Here is a 13,299-nt window from a genome sequence, read left to right as displayed (position 1 = left end):
CACTCTGCTACACCTACCGGTATATCGTCGTTGTCGTGTGGAAACCTTGAATCTCCAAGTTTGTGTATGTGTATGTTCTTTCGCAAAGTAAAGCCCTGCTTCATCGTACAAGGCCGTCGCACAAAAGTAGTGAAAACAGACGATCTACAAGCACACAACGCCTTGCACCGCGAGGCGTTGTGTGCTTGTTGATCGGCTGTTTTCACTAGTTTAAATCATTTTTAAAATAAAAAATGGTTTTGGACATACAAGGTTTTCACCCGACAACAACAATATGCAGGTTCCTCCAGTTCCAAGTAAAAACCAACGGACCATTATGGTTATGTGTCTGTTTAGATGATGTTGGTTTGTTTACGTGATGCGTTTGTTTCCAGAGCCTGTCGATGGGTGTGTCGGGTGTGCAGCTTTTCTTCAATTTCCTGGTGTTCATCATTTCCATCTGTGTGTCCGTTTTTGGCTGCAAAGCCACCTGCTGCTGCGAACAGACCCCGATCATGGTGAGACCTGAACACAAACACTATATAGAATCTGCCTGTGTTACTTACTGTGATGGACCATCACCTGGTTCAAAATCTATGGAATATCTTTCCTTCTAGATAGGTCTAAGCATGAAGAGGGAATGTTGTTTCAGTAGGCAGCAAATGGCAAGGAATGAGAAATGCAACTTCTCCAAGGGTACTGCTCTATTACTGTATGTGATTGGTTGAGAATAGAAGCATGGAGCTGAGACGGACCAACGCAACTTCAGAGACTGAGTTCTCAGACAGTCAATACCAAGCGCAACGCTCATATGTTCATTCATTTTGGAAATCGGTGTTTGAACAGCTACATCTGACCCTCCCCCACAACCCCTGTTAAATTCCACATAAATACATTCAGAACGTAACAGATAATGTTGTCTAGATATATTGTCATAATTATGTAAATATGTGAAGATGTCTTTTTAACATCTCAGGGATTCTTCTATCTATTCTGTGTCTTTCAGCAAGCTGTTGTCATCGGCAACCATTTACCTGCAGTTAGTACAGTGATGTCACCGGCCACAACCTCTACATATGCCCCGCTTACCTACTCTGAAGTAGACCACACCCTCCCAGGTCAGTTGCCTTGTAACATTAGTCTGGGTTCACTTCACTTTTCGGGGTTGTAACCGGTCTGGAGCGGAAACGAAGGTTACGTATGTAACCACGGTTATGTGAGCGATTGGATCACTCCAATATATGATAGTTCCTCCGCTAGGCGGAGCTACGAGCAGACTTACCGATGATTCCCGTGCATAAAGTACGGGAAGTGACGCGCGCGAGGCGGAGCCTCCGCATGCACTTTGCCCCGTGCGTCACTTCCTTCTTCCTCGTGCCCTTTCCGAGGCGCGATAGATCTCCGTAGCCAGATTGGAGTGATCCAATCGCTCACATAACCGTGGTTACATACGTAACCTTCGTTATGTAGCGCTATATTGGATCACTCCAATATATGATAGTACACTACCAGATCAGTCGGCGATCTATCAAAATAAATTAACAAAATAAAACTAGGAGCTCAAGCCCTCCCCGTGGGAGCGGCCCGCTCCAAGTCCAACTCACAAAGAGGTGCCCACTGTCTCCGCCGGAGCAGAGGCAACCTCCAGGACAGCTTGTTCCACACGATTCTCCGGAACCACATTGACCCGGTAGAACCTGGTGAATGTACCCGGCGATGCCCAACTGGCTGAGGCACAGATTTCAGACAGGGGAACCCCCTTAAGCTGTGCCCAAGAAGTGGCCACACGCCGAATGGAGTGTGCCACTACCGTGGACGGCATAGTCTGTCCAGCCAAGTTGTACGCACAGGCAATGGTGTCAACAAGCCAATGTGAGAGTCTTTGCTTCGAGAGCCCTTGACCCAGGACTCTATCTCCATAGCAGACAAAGAGCTGATCAGTCAGCCTGATCGCTCTTGTTCTCTCGATATAAGCATCCAAAGCCCTTACCGGGCATAGGACGTGCGGAGTATTACCCAAACCGTCCACACCCAAGAAAGCCGACAGGTGTAGCGGTCGGTTCACATGTTCTATAGACAGAACCTTTGGCAGAAAAGAGGGATTGGGTCGCAAGGTGACGCCTGACTTGTCAGGTCTCATCCTCAGACACTCCTCACTCACCGAGAGTGCGTGGAGCTCACCGACCCTCTTAGCGGAAGTGACTGCCAATAGAAACGCCACCTTCAAGGAAAGGTGATGGAGAGAAGCAGTCCCCAGGGGCTCAAAGGGAGGCTTCTCAAGCGCAGAGAGCACCAAACTAAGGTCCCAGATGGGAACCTGAAGGGCTCTCACTGGGTGGAGGCGTCGCACTCCCTTCATGAAGTCTAACACCAGTTCATTCTTACCCAGCCGTCTGTCAGAATGGCATGCAGCGATAGCGGCAACATACACCTTCAGTGTGTTGGCCGCCCTACCCTTATCTAGTAGCGACTGAAGAAACTGCACTACCACCTGCGTTTCACAGCGTTCAGGATCGGAGCCATAGGTCTCGCACCAAGTGCAGAACAAGCGCCACTTATCCCGATACGACGCAACGGTGGAGGGGGCTCTAGAACCTGCCAATGTACGCATAACCCCCTCCCCCAGTCCTAAACCTGACCACCTACGCCTCTCAGGGGCCAGGCCCATAGCTGGAGGTGATTGGGACGTGGATGCCAAAGGGTTCCCTGAGCCTGTGACAGCAGGTCGGGCCTCAGAGGCAACTTCCACGGCGTTCCCGAGACCAGAGACAGCAGCATGCTGAACCAAGGGCGTCTCGGCCACAATGGGGCTATCAGGAGCAACTGATGATCCCACTCCTTGACCCTGTCCAGCGTTGCCTGGATCAGAGGAAACGGGGGGAAAGCATAAAGCAACGTCAGAGGCCAGTCGTGAGACAGGGCGTCTAGGCCCAGAGGTCCCGGAGGACTCGTCAATGAGAACCACCTGGGGCAGTGAGCGTTCTCCCGGGAGGCAAACAGATCTACCTGTGCCCTCCCAAACCTGTCCCACAGCTGTTGCACGACCTGAGGGTGGAGACGCCAGTCCCCCTCTCGCGGTCCGTCTCTTGACAGCATGTCTGCCGCGGAGTTCAAGACTCCCGGGACATGCGCAGCCCGGAGAGACAGGAAGTGGGTATGAGCCCAAACCAAGAGCTCCTTCGTCATCTCGTGGAGATGACGGGACCTCAATCCCCCCTGATGGTTGATATAGGCCACAACCGTGGTGCTGTCCGATCGCACCAGAACGTGCCGACCGTCCAGGTAGGGTAGAAAACGCCGCAGAGCCAGGCACACAGCCCTGAACTCCAGAACGTTTATGTGCCGTCGAGACCATGGCGGATCCCAGCGGCCGCTGGCCGCCATGCCTCTGTACACCGCCCCCCAACCCATCGGAGAAGCATCTGTGCACACCAGTTCCCTGCGTGTCATCCTGCTGAGCGTAACTCCTGTCTCCAAGAAGGAGCGAGAACGCCACCGGGTTAGAGCTAGTACACACTTCCGCGTCACTGAAAGACGGCGGTGTCTGTGTCGCCGTGGATGCAGCTTGTGGGCGTTGAACCAACGCTGCAACGGCCGGAGATGAAGAAGACCTAAGGGGACCAACGACGAGGCCGATGTCAGCAGACCCAGCAGTCGTTGGCAACCCTTGACAGATACTGTACGGCCTAGCCGAAACCTGCGGATAAAGGCCATAATCTTGTCGACCCTCCTGCTGGGCAGACTCGCTTTCATAATTGACGAGTCTATAGTTATCCCTATGAAGACTACCCTCTGTGAAGGGGACAACCGACTCTTTTTCTCGTTCAGGACTAACCCCAACTCCTGTATATGTTTCAACAGGAAGCTGGTGTCCTTGGCAGCCTGCTCCCTGGTCTGAGCACAGACCAACCAGTCGTCCAGGTAGTTTAAAACCTGAATGCCTAGTGAAGACAGCGGTGCCAGAACCGCGTCCATGCATTTTGTGAATGTGCGTGGTGATAGTGAGAGACCGAAGGGAAGTACCTGATATTCGTAGGCCTCTCCTTCGAAGGCGAACCGGAGATATTTCCAGTGACACCGATGGATGGGCACATGGAAATATGCATCCTTTAGATCCAGCGTGGTGAACCATAGCCCCTGGGACATGGCTTGCAGCACTCGAGCCGGGGACAGCATCTTGAATGTCAGGTCCTTCAAGCAGCGATTGAACATGCGCAGGTCCAGAACGGGACGGTAACCACCGTCCTTCTTTGGAACGATGAAGTACCTGGAGTAGAACCCATCCAGCTGTTCTGAAGGCTCTAACTTCCTGATCGCTCTTTTGGCGATAAGAGAGGTGATCTCCAGCCGGAGAACCACCCGTTTTGCAGGATCGGACACAGTAGTTATTCGCATGCCCCTGAAGGGCGGCGGCCGACAACGGAATTGGAGTTTGTACCCCCTTAGGACTGTGTCCAACACCCAAGGGGACCCCACACGCTCCTCCCAGTTTGCCCTTTGGGCCTGGGAGAAGCGCCCGAAGTCGGCCGCTTGGCAGTCAGGTAGACTGCCCGCGGCCGGGGTTCTTCCCTGAGGATTGACCCCGTCCGGCAGAGGGGCCTCCACGCCCCTTATGCCCTTTGTAGTGTTTCTTCCCCCGTCCTTGGCCCCCTTGCCACTGCCCCTGGGGCTGGGCTTGGAACTTGGGCTGGGCCTGGTGGGGCTGCTGATAGACAGGACCAAGGCGCTGCTGCATGTGAGCAGAGAGCCCTTGGTTCGGATGTGACCACTGCCTCTTGGGGGCAGGCTTTGAACGTGTGTCACCTGCGAACTTCTTTAGGATATCCCTGTCCCTGCGCAGACTCTCTGTCTGACGTAGTATGTCATCCACCCCTCTGCCAAAGGTAATACCCGGCGTGAAGGGGAGCTCACAGAAAGACTTCTTTACATGGTCAGGAAGTTCCTTTGACTGGTTCGCCCAGATATGGCGGCGCGACGCCACCACTGAGGCCACTGCCTGGCCGTTGGCTCGCACCAACTCCGACTGCAGAAGGCCGAGCAGCCTGGACACCTCCACTGCTTCGTCCGTCCGGTCCTGGGTGCCACCTTGGAGCGTAGGGATCAATTGCGCCAGGTAGGAGCCCAGCAGCATGGCTGCATTATTAAGGCGAGCCATGATAGTGACGACACCAAAGGTGCTGCCAAGAAGCTGGTCACTGGTTTTGTCAAGACCAGGTCGTAGCTGAGGGCCCTTGCTACCTATGATCTCAGCATCATTGAGGAAGGTAGCTGCCACTACGTGATCCATAGCAGGGTATGCAGCAATCCCCATGGAGTCCTGGTCAGCCATGTGTGTCCATGGAGCTGTCTCCCTGGAGGGGCGGAAGCGCTTCCGAGAGGCAGCCGTGACCTGCATCCTCGCCCAGCTCTCGCGGAATGCAACCGCGAACTGGGGACACATAGGGATCTGTACTTTGTCGCCTTCGGGATCCGACAATTCAAGGCTCAGAGAAGCCGCTATCCTCTCCAGGAGGAGGCGCAGAGCCTCAGATGCTGACGGCGGCTCATCTGAGCCAGCAGAGCCAGCATGAGAGGGGGCCACTGAACCAGCAACAGAAGGCTCGTCCTGGTAACCAGATGTGCTCTCCTCAAAATCCATCTCATCTGGGGCGTGAATGGAGAGAACATCCTCCTCATCGCCACAGTCCAGAAAGTCCACTTCTTGGCGTAGGTTTTGTGCTTTACGCTCAAGCGTGTCTAGCTCATCGCTTTTACGGCGTTTGGAAGGCGGAGCCCCCAAAGCAGCCGAAGGCGTTCCCCGGTGGGTACGTCGCGTGCGATGCCGGGAACCCCCACCCCCTTGGGGAATCTGCCAAAAGTCCACCTTACCCGGAGGTGACTGGTGACGCCGCACCGTCCCGGAAGGAGGCAGGCAGCCGTCATCTGGTGGGGACATATTTTCCACAGCCTCTAACCGGGCTGCGCACAACCTTTCTCCAAGCAGGTAGCAGGCCTGGCAGCGCATGGGATCTGTTACTGCCACACGTGCATGGTCCACCCCCAAACAGCAAATACAGACACGGTGCCCATCCCCGACGGGCATCGGTCCTTTGCATGAGGCACAGCTAAAAGCCATACTGCAATTAGACACACCGCTCAGTAGCCCTTGGCTCTAACGGGCGATCTATAGGACAGACAGAATATATATATATATATATAAATATAATATATATACTGCAATACATACAAACCCAATCACACACTGTTTATTAGCCCTTGGCTTTATACAGGGTGATGTAGAACAGGACTAATATGTATATATGTATATAATATAAAAATATCTATACTATATATAAACAAGCTGTGTATAAACCCAATCACACACTGTTTATTAGCCCTTGGCTTTATACAGGGTGAACCTAATATCTATATATGTATCTAAATAAATAAAAATACTATATATAAACAAGATGGGTATAACCTAATCACACACCGTTTATTAGCCCTTGGCTTTATACGGGGTGATGTAGGACAGGACAAAAAATATATACTTTCAATGTGTGTGTGCTTGGTGACTGAAGGGAACAGTAGACTGAGTCAATCTCAAGTCGTGCTTGTGAAAAGTAAAGTACTGCAAACTACTGAGTAAGTTCAGCTGTGTGCTTTGTGTACTGTGTGTCCTGCAGATTTTGTCGACTTTACTCGCCTTGCCCGTTAAGAGTTAACTCAAAACAGCTGCTCACCCTGGAGCGCGAGTGATAGACGGAGGAGAGAACGCAACTTAGCGTCACGTTTCCCCTTGGGAGGCAAAGCAATTAGCGGCCCAGCCAGCTAGTTAGCTTCCTCCACTACCGTCTAGGGAAGGCGCCGTTCCCAAACTAATACCGGGAGGGACCGGTAAACAAAAGACAGACAAAAGACAACTAGTCAAATAAGGGCAACCCTCTTAGCGCCGCGATGCGAGACGACTGACTCGCACCGCCGTAACACGGTGAATGGGACTCTTGTTTTTAGCCTTAGCTTAACAAAACAGAGACAAACCCCTTGTCGAAAGAGGCACAGCAGCCAATCCGAAAGGGGCGACAAGGGAGGCAAACTCAACGGAGGGGCCAGCCAGCAAGCCAGCTAGCTACTCCTTGCGAGATATAGCTTCCCACGGTAAACACAGAGCTCTTACCAAAAGCGTCCACTCTCTATAGCCGCCGAGGAAAGACAAGAGGAAGAAGGAAGTGACGCACGGGGCAAAGTGCATGCGGAGGCTCCGCCTCGCGCGCGTCACTTCCCGTACTTTATGCACGGGAATCATCGGTAAGTCTGCTCGTAGCTCCGCCTAGCGGAGGAACTATCATATATTGGAGTGATCCAATATAGCGCTACATAACCACAACACGTCATGTTGTAGTCCCCAAAGGACTACAATTTGCCGGAACTATCAAACCGGATTCCGTTTTAACCCAAAATGATTCCCCTGCACTCAAGGACATACTTTTATGGCCTACCTAATAAACTCCTTGATGCGGAGTAGTTTTGCTTTTGAAAAATGTGTTTGGTATATGCATCCTTTAGTCCAACTCGTAGCGACTGGCAAGACTACACTAGGCTACTTGAGCATTTTAAAAGGGATTGGAGAAACAAACGGGGGGAACCAAATCAAAGCGACGCCGCTTCTTCTAGTGGTTTCTGCGCTTTAGGTGGAAACCAAACGGCCTGTAGTGAACGAACACCAGGCTTTCCCCCAGAAAGCCTGGTAGGCGAGGTTACTGTCACATAGACCATATTCACACCACGGCCATTTTGGATCACATGACCACATTGGGTGGCAACAAGTCTGAGCCTGCATTACAAACCATTGTAAACAATGGAGCGAAGGTCCCAAAATATGAGTTCTGTTCAACCAATTTCTTTTGACCAAATTGACAAATGAGCAAATGAAAACATCAATATCTCCAAAAGGATTCAAAAGAAGGGCTACACAGTAACTGGATTGAAGGGTTAGGTTGCAACATTACTGTGTACAAAGACCTGCTATCTGCAGTGCTTGCTCCGCCTCATATTAACTATTTGTTAACAACAAATAAAACAATGTTAGCATGGAAACATCAGCAGCTACATGTTGCTCATATCTACTTACAGCTAACTGACATTACAGCAATTAATTATAACATTAATTAATCTCCTTAATTAATGTTGGCTTTACTTAAGTTGTTAAAATGATTAACATGCAAAAATCAAGATACGGTAAGTTAATATGGCGGTGGAGCAAGCACTGCACAGATAGCAAGTTTTTGTACACAGTAACGTTGCAACTAAGGCTGGGACTTTAACTGATTAATTGCGATTCATTAATTACAGAAAATTAACACATTTAAAAAAAAAATACGCATTTTAATCACACTTAGTTTTTGCACCACAGAACCTTCAGTTTTGGGCATACCGATCATAGCGATGCACCAACCAAGAAGAGACAACAAACACAAAGGGAGAAGTAGCCGATCAGAGCGCTTTGCTTGGCCCAGTGGATGAGAAATTTAGATTTAAAAAAACTCACTTGTTGATTCCCTCGTACAACAAAATGAGTTTTACTTGAAAAAAAATGCTTCTCAGGTCAAATATCGATGTGCGATTAAAATTAATTAATCACAGAGCCTGTAATTAATTAAATTAACATTTTTAATGGCATCCCAGCCCTACCTAGCCCTAGTTGGTCAAAAGAAATTGGTGTAACAAAGCTCATATTTTGGGAACATCACTCCATTGTTTGAGGGAGCTTGATCATGACCCCGTCTGTAATGCAGCCTCAGACGTGTTGCCACCCCATGTGGTCATGTGATCCAAGATGGCCACGGTGTGAATATGGTCTATAGATTGTGATTTCATACAGGCAGTGGCGTCAGATCAGCAAAATCTAGGGTATGGCAAAGATGGGAGTCCTCATGGATAAGAGGCATTACATTTTGTATAACACGGTTATATTGTGAAAATAGCAGATCTACATAGTTAAAGTGACCATTTTGTTACATTTTGCATTTAGTTATTTTACTGTAATTTAACAACATAATAACGCCCCTGATACAGGCTCTGTGCAATGATTGTAAATCTAGAAGGTGGCATTCCTTTTTTACAGCTTCGGGTCAGTTTCATTTTATTTGCTCAGCAGATTTGAACCAGAATCACATATGAAGATGTTGTGTGTTTCCGGTTCAAATCTAGCCAATCAAATGAAGCAATGTAATGGAAAACTGACCCACTTCAGAAAACCCACTCTGGGAAAGGGAACTACAGTCATGCAGCAGAGCCTACAGTCTGACTAAAGAGTTTCATTCATTAACAAAGTAATTTACGAAACAACTGAATGTTACACAATGAATTTCCTTTCATGAAGATCCATCCCATCAAGGAAACATGTGATAACTGATTGAGTTTCTAATCTTGTTCCTTTCCAGAAGGTGGTTCATCCCAAGGAAATGGGAAGTAGGGGGTATGCAGCACCCCCTGTTGGATGGTATAAGACCCTGCACGTCAACAACTCGGTCTCCATCTCTGCAACTCTTTATTCAGCAGAAAATACATTTTAATGTCAGAATACCCATTTTATCTTTTTTAGTGAATAAATCATCACCTTAAGAATATATCAAGACTTATTAAGGACTTATTTCTGAGCAAGATTTAGAAAAACTATACAGAGTCCTTATTAATACCAAGAGAATGGATCATATCACTGCAGTTATTATATTTTTACACTGGCTCCTTGTCTGCAAAATAATGAATTCCAATCAAAACAGGGTTGGTTTATGAAGCATTGAATGCTGGTTTAAATCCATGTATGATCTTGTGCTACATCATGAAGCATTGAATGGTTTAAATCCATGTATGATCTTGTGCTACATCATGAAGCATTGAATGGTTTAAATCCATGTATGATCTTGTGCTACATCATGAAGCAGCCAGAGCTCTCAGGTCATCTGGGACAGGTTTGCTTTCTGTTCCCAGAGTCACAACTAAACATGGAGAAGCAGTGTTTTTATGGAACAAACTCCCACTAAACTGCAGCTCTGCTACAACTCTCTCAGGGTGTTACGATGATGATCTTTCTGTTTGCTCCTGCCTTTCACTGAGTTTGTTTTTATTTCATTTTAATATTTTATTCTAGACAGTAATTTTATTCTCTTTTTTACCTTTTTAAATGGTGTTCAAATGTCCCTTTGTAACTTGTTTATTTTTCATTCTTAATTTTCTGTGTCTTAAGCTCAATGCTTAATGTATTATTATGTAAAGCAGTTTAAATTGCCTTGTTGTTGAAAAGTCCTATTCAAATAAACCTGCTTCGAATTATTGTCCATACCTGGATGACTTCGTACCACGACCATGACTCCCATAGTATTTGTAGTGTAGTCTCATTTGCATCTCATTTGAATGAAAGCAGTAAATATCTGTTGGACACACTGGGCTAGAGGTGGGACCATGCTGACAACTTCCAGGTTCTTCATGTAAACTTACCAAACTGTAAATAATGACGTCCAGAGGTCAGTTTTTTATAAAAAACTATGGTATTCCATTCCTGGAGACATTTCCTCATATACGGTCCTGACCCCCTGCACAGAGCCAGTAAACAGAAATGAGGTTGATTGATTGATTGATTGATTGGATAGCCTAATCTATTAACAGTTTGCAAAAAAAAAGATGCAGTATTACGAATTTATACGAAAAGGTGCTAAAGGGATAACACCAAAAGCCCTGAGGGTTTGTTTCCATAGTGGTTCTGTGTATTCAATCCATCGAAAAAGATTAAACAAATTCCATCTTGTAGAAAATTTACTAATTCTTAATATTTTGGACAAAAGACCACATTTTACATCAAGCTGCCCAGATGTCCAGTATCCCTATACATTGACACCCAGTTGCTATACACAACGAAAATGATCGGATTTATCAGAGGAGATGCGTTGTGTGACACTGCTGCGTGCTGCTGGGGTGTTCTGTGTTTCTGACATTACTTTGTGGGAGTGATAGCTCTTGTTTTGGGCATGTTTTATCTGACAGCCCGTGCGTCGGAGAAAACATCCACCAACACAGCGCTACAGTTCATGGGTGGGAGATATAAACCAGGCATTTGACAGTTATCAGTAATGCATACGTTTTAGCGTGTGTTTTCCCTTCAGGTGTTGAAATGCTGTGGAATTTAATAGCTTACTAGGCTAATTATCATTCTAAACACCTGGGTGCGCTGACTCGCTGTGCGCAATGGTTTCCTTGCCTGGCTCCAGCCAATAGACCCGCCCACTCTCTGAGTGGACTGCTTCTCTTGGTCTGGAGGTGTCATATGACGCATGTCTTTCTGTCTGTGTCCTGGCCGATCTGGCGCACCAACCAATGAAATCAATGCAAGACCGAGGAGGGGTGGGGCTAACTTTTGAAAATCAACAGAAACAGTGGAGGGGGGGTGACTCACCAGAGTTCTTAATTGCTCCCTTTGAACTTCAAAGGGTTCTGAACTGCAGTCAGTTATTGAGCCATACTCGCTTGTTAGTGATTCTCTCTAATCAATGAAACATCAAAGACAATGCCTGTCATAGAGGGGAGGGGGAGGGGAGAATGTCAAACACAACCCCTCCCACCAGATGTCTTGTGATTGGGAATTTCAAATTTTAAATCCCCTCCCCTTTGAAATCTCTTACAATGGGGACAATGTCAGACTCAAGCTCCAGCGCAGAGTCTGAAATCAGGCTAATGGTTTCCAGGCACTCCAATCCACCCGACAGTGCCTGGCTCAGGCATGTACACACATAGACATCAAAGGGGGCTTGAGCCCTGCCTCAGCCCCTGCCTCTCTAACATGTCAGCCCCCTGCCTCTCTAACATTCTCTGCACGTCCCTGCGTATGTGCCGTTCTGTGCGGGGCAGCAGCAGCGCGCAGCCACAGAACTTGAGAGGAAGGCTGAAGGCACAGGAGGTAAACCTGGGTCCCACGACAAAAATCCGTAACATATTGGCTTAAAACAGGACGACGGGACCCTGGTTGGTAACACGGAAAGTAACGCAGAAGTTATCATTATAATAATATATTACCGATTTTTTTTCAGTAATGCGTTTATATTAGTCATTACCGCATTTCGGTAATGTATTAGTAATATGCGTTATATTACTAACGCGTGTTAAGGCCCATTCCCACTGGGCCAGATAAAAAAAAAATCTCTTTCTCCAGATATTTTTCCATTCAAAGTTGATGGTAGATACAGATAAAAAAAATATCTACCACAGATATTTGCCACAGATACTTTTATCTGTGGCAAATATATTTTTTATCTGTATAGATCTACCATCCACTTTGAATGGAAAAATATCTGGAGAAAGAGATTTTTTTATCTGTTATCTGGCCCAGTGGGAATGGGCCTTTACCCAACACTGTCAGCCACATTTTGCAGCGCTGCAAAATGTGACGCCTTGGGGGTGAGAACAGCTTGGCCTTGAGTCCATCCATATGCAATGTGTTTCATCAGTGACTGACAGAGTGGTGCATATCAGACAACTAAATACGATTTAAAACTTAGAAGCAGATTGTTTTATGTAAGTAATATTTTCATTGTAACCTCATACACCAGAGTGATACAGTACGAATGTAAAACAAACAAACAAAACAACAACAGTTGATTGTTGATTAAAAGAGAACTGATCAAAATACAGGGAAGAAATGTAGTTCCTTATAACTCCCGTAACTCCCTGCAGTACATGAATAGTAGAAGAGCAGAGGATTTAAGGGAAGTCGACACAGTCTGATGTTCTCATAGAAGCAAGACACTTCTGTCCTCTGAGAACAGAATAGAATTCAACATAGACCAAATACTATAATATACAATCAGACACCAGCATCCAGCAGTATGTCTATTAACATGCTGAACATTCCCAGCGGCTCGGTTCTGGTTCCAGTCCAACTCCAGTCTGGTGGGACAGGATTCGTTCCAGTCCAAATGCAGTCTGGTGGAACAGGGTCGGTTCCAGGCTCCAGTCCAGACACCAGACTACTGGAGTTCAAACGGAGAAGCCCACAAGTTCTGGGGGTAAATATACTTTACAGTATTTATCAGAGTATCACTGTGGAATGACTTATTTGATATGATATCTCACGATTAGAGCTTTTAAAGAGATTGTTGATAAATGTTTTGACCTTCTCAAAAAGGTAAAATAATAACATCGAAGTAGTCACAAAACAACATTGTTATGTTAATTTGTTAAGCATTCATTTGTAACTCACGTCGATCTCAATTTTATGTGTGAAATACAGACTTTAGACCGCAGTCATCAGCTGATCGATAAGTCAGTATTTATCAGAACCATAATTATTAT

This window comes from Nannobrachium achirus (genome assembly GCF_963921795.1).
Source record: "Nannobrachium achirus genome assembly, chromosome: 2".
In the NCBI taxonomy this organism is placed as follows: domain Eukaryota; kingdom Metazoa; phylum Chordata; class Actinopteri; order Myctophiformes; family Myctophidae; genus Nannobrachium; species Nannobrachium achirus.
This window is presented reverse-complemented; position numbering follows the sequence as displayed.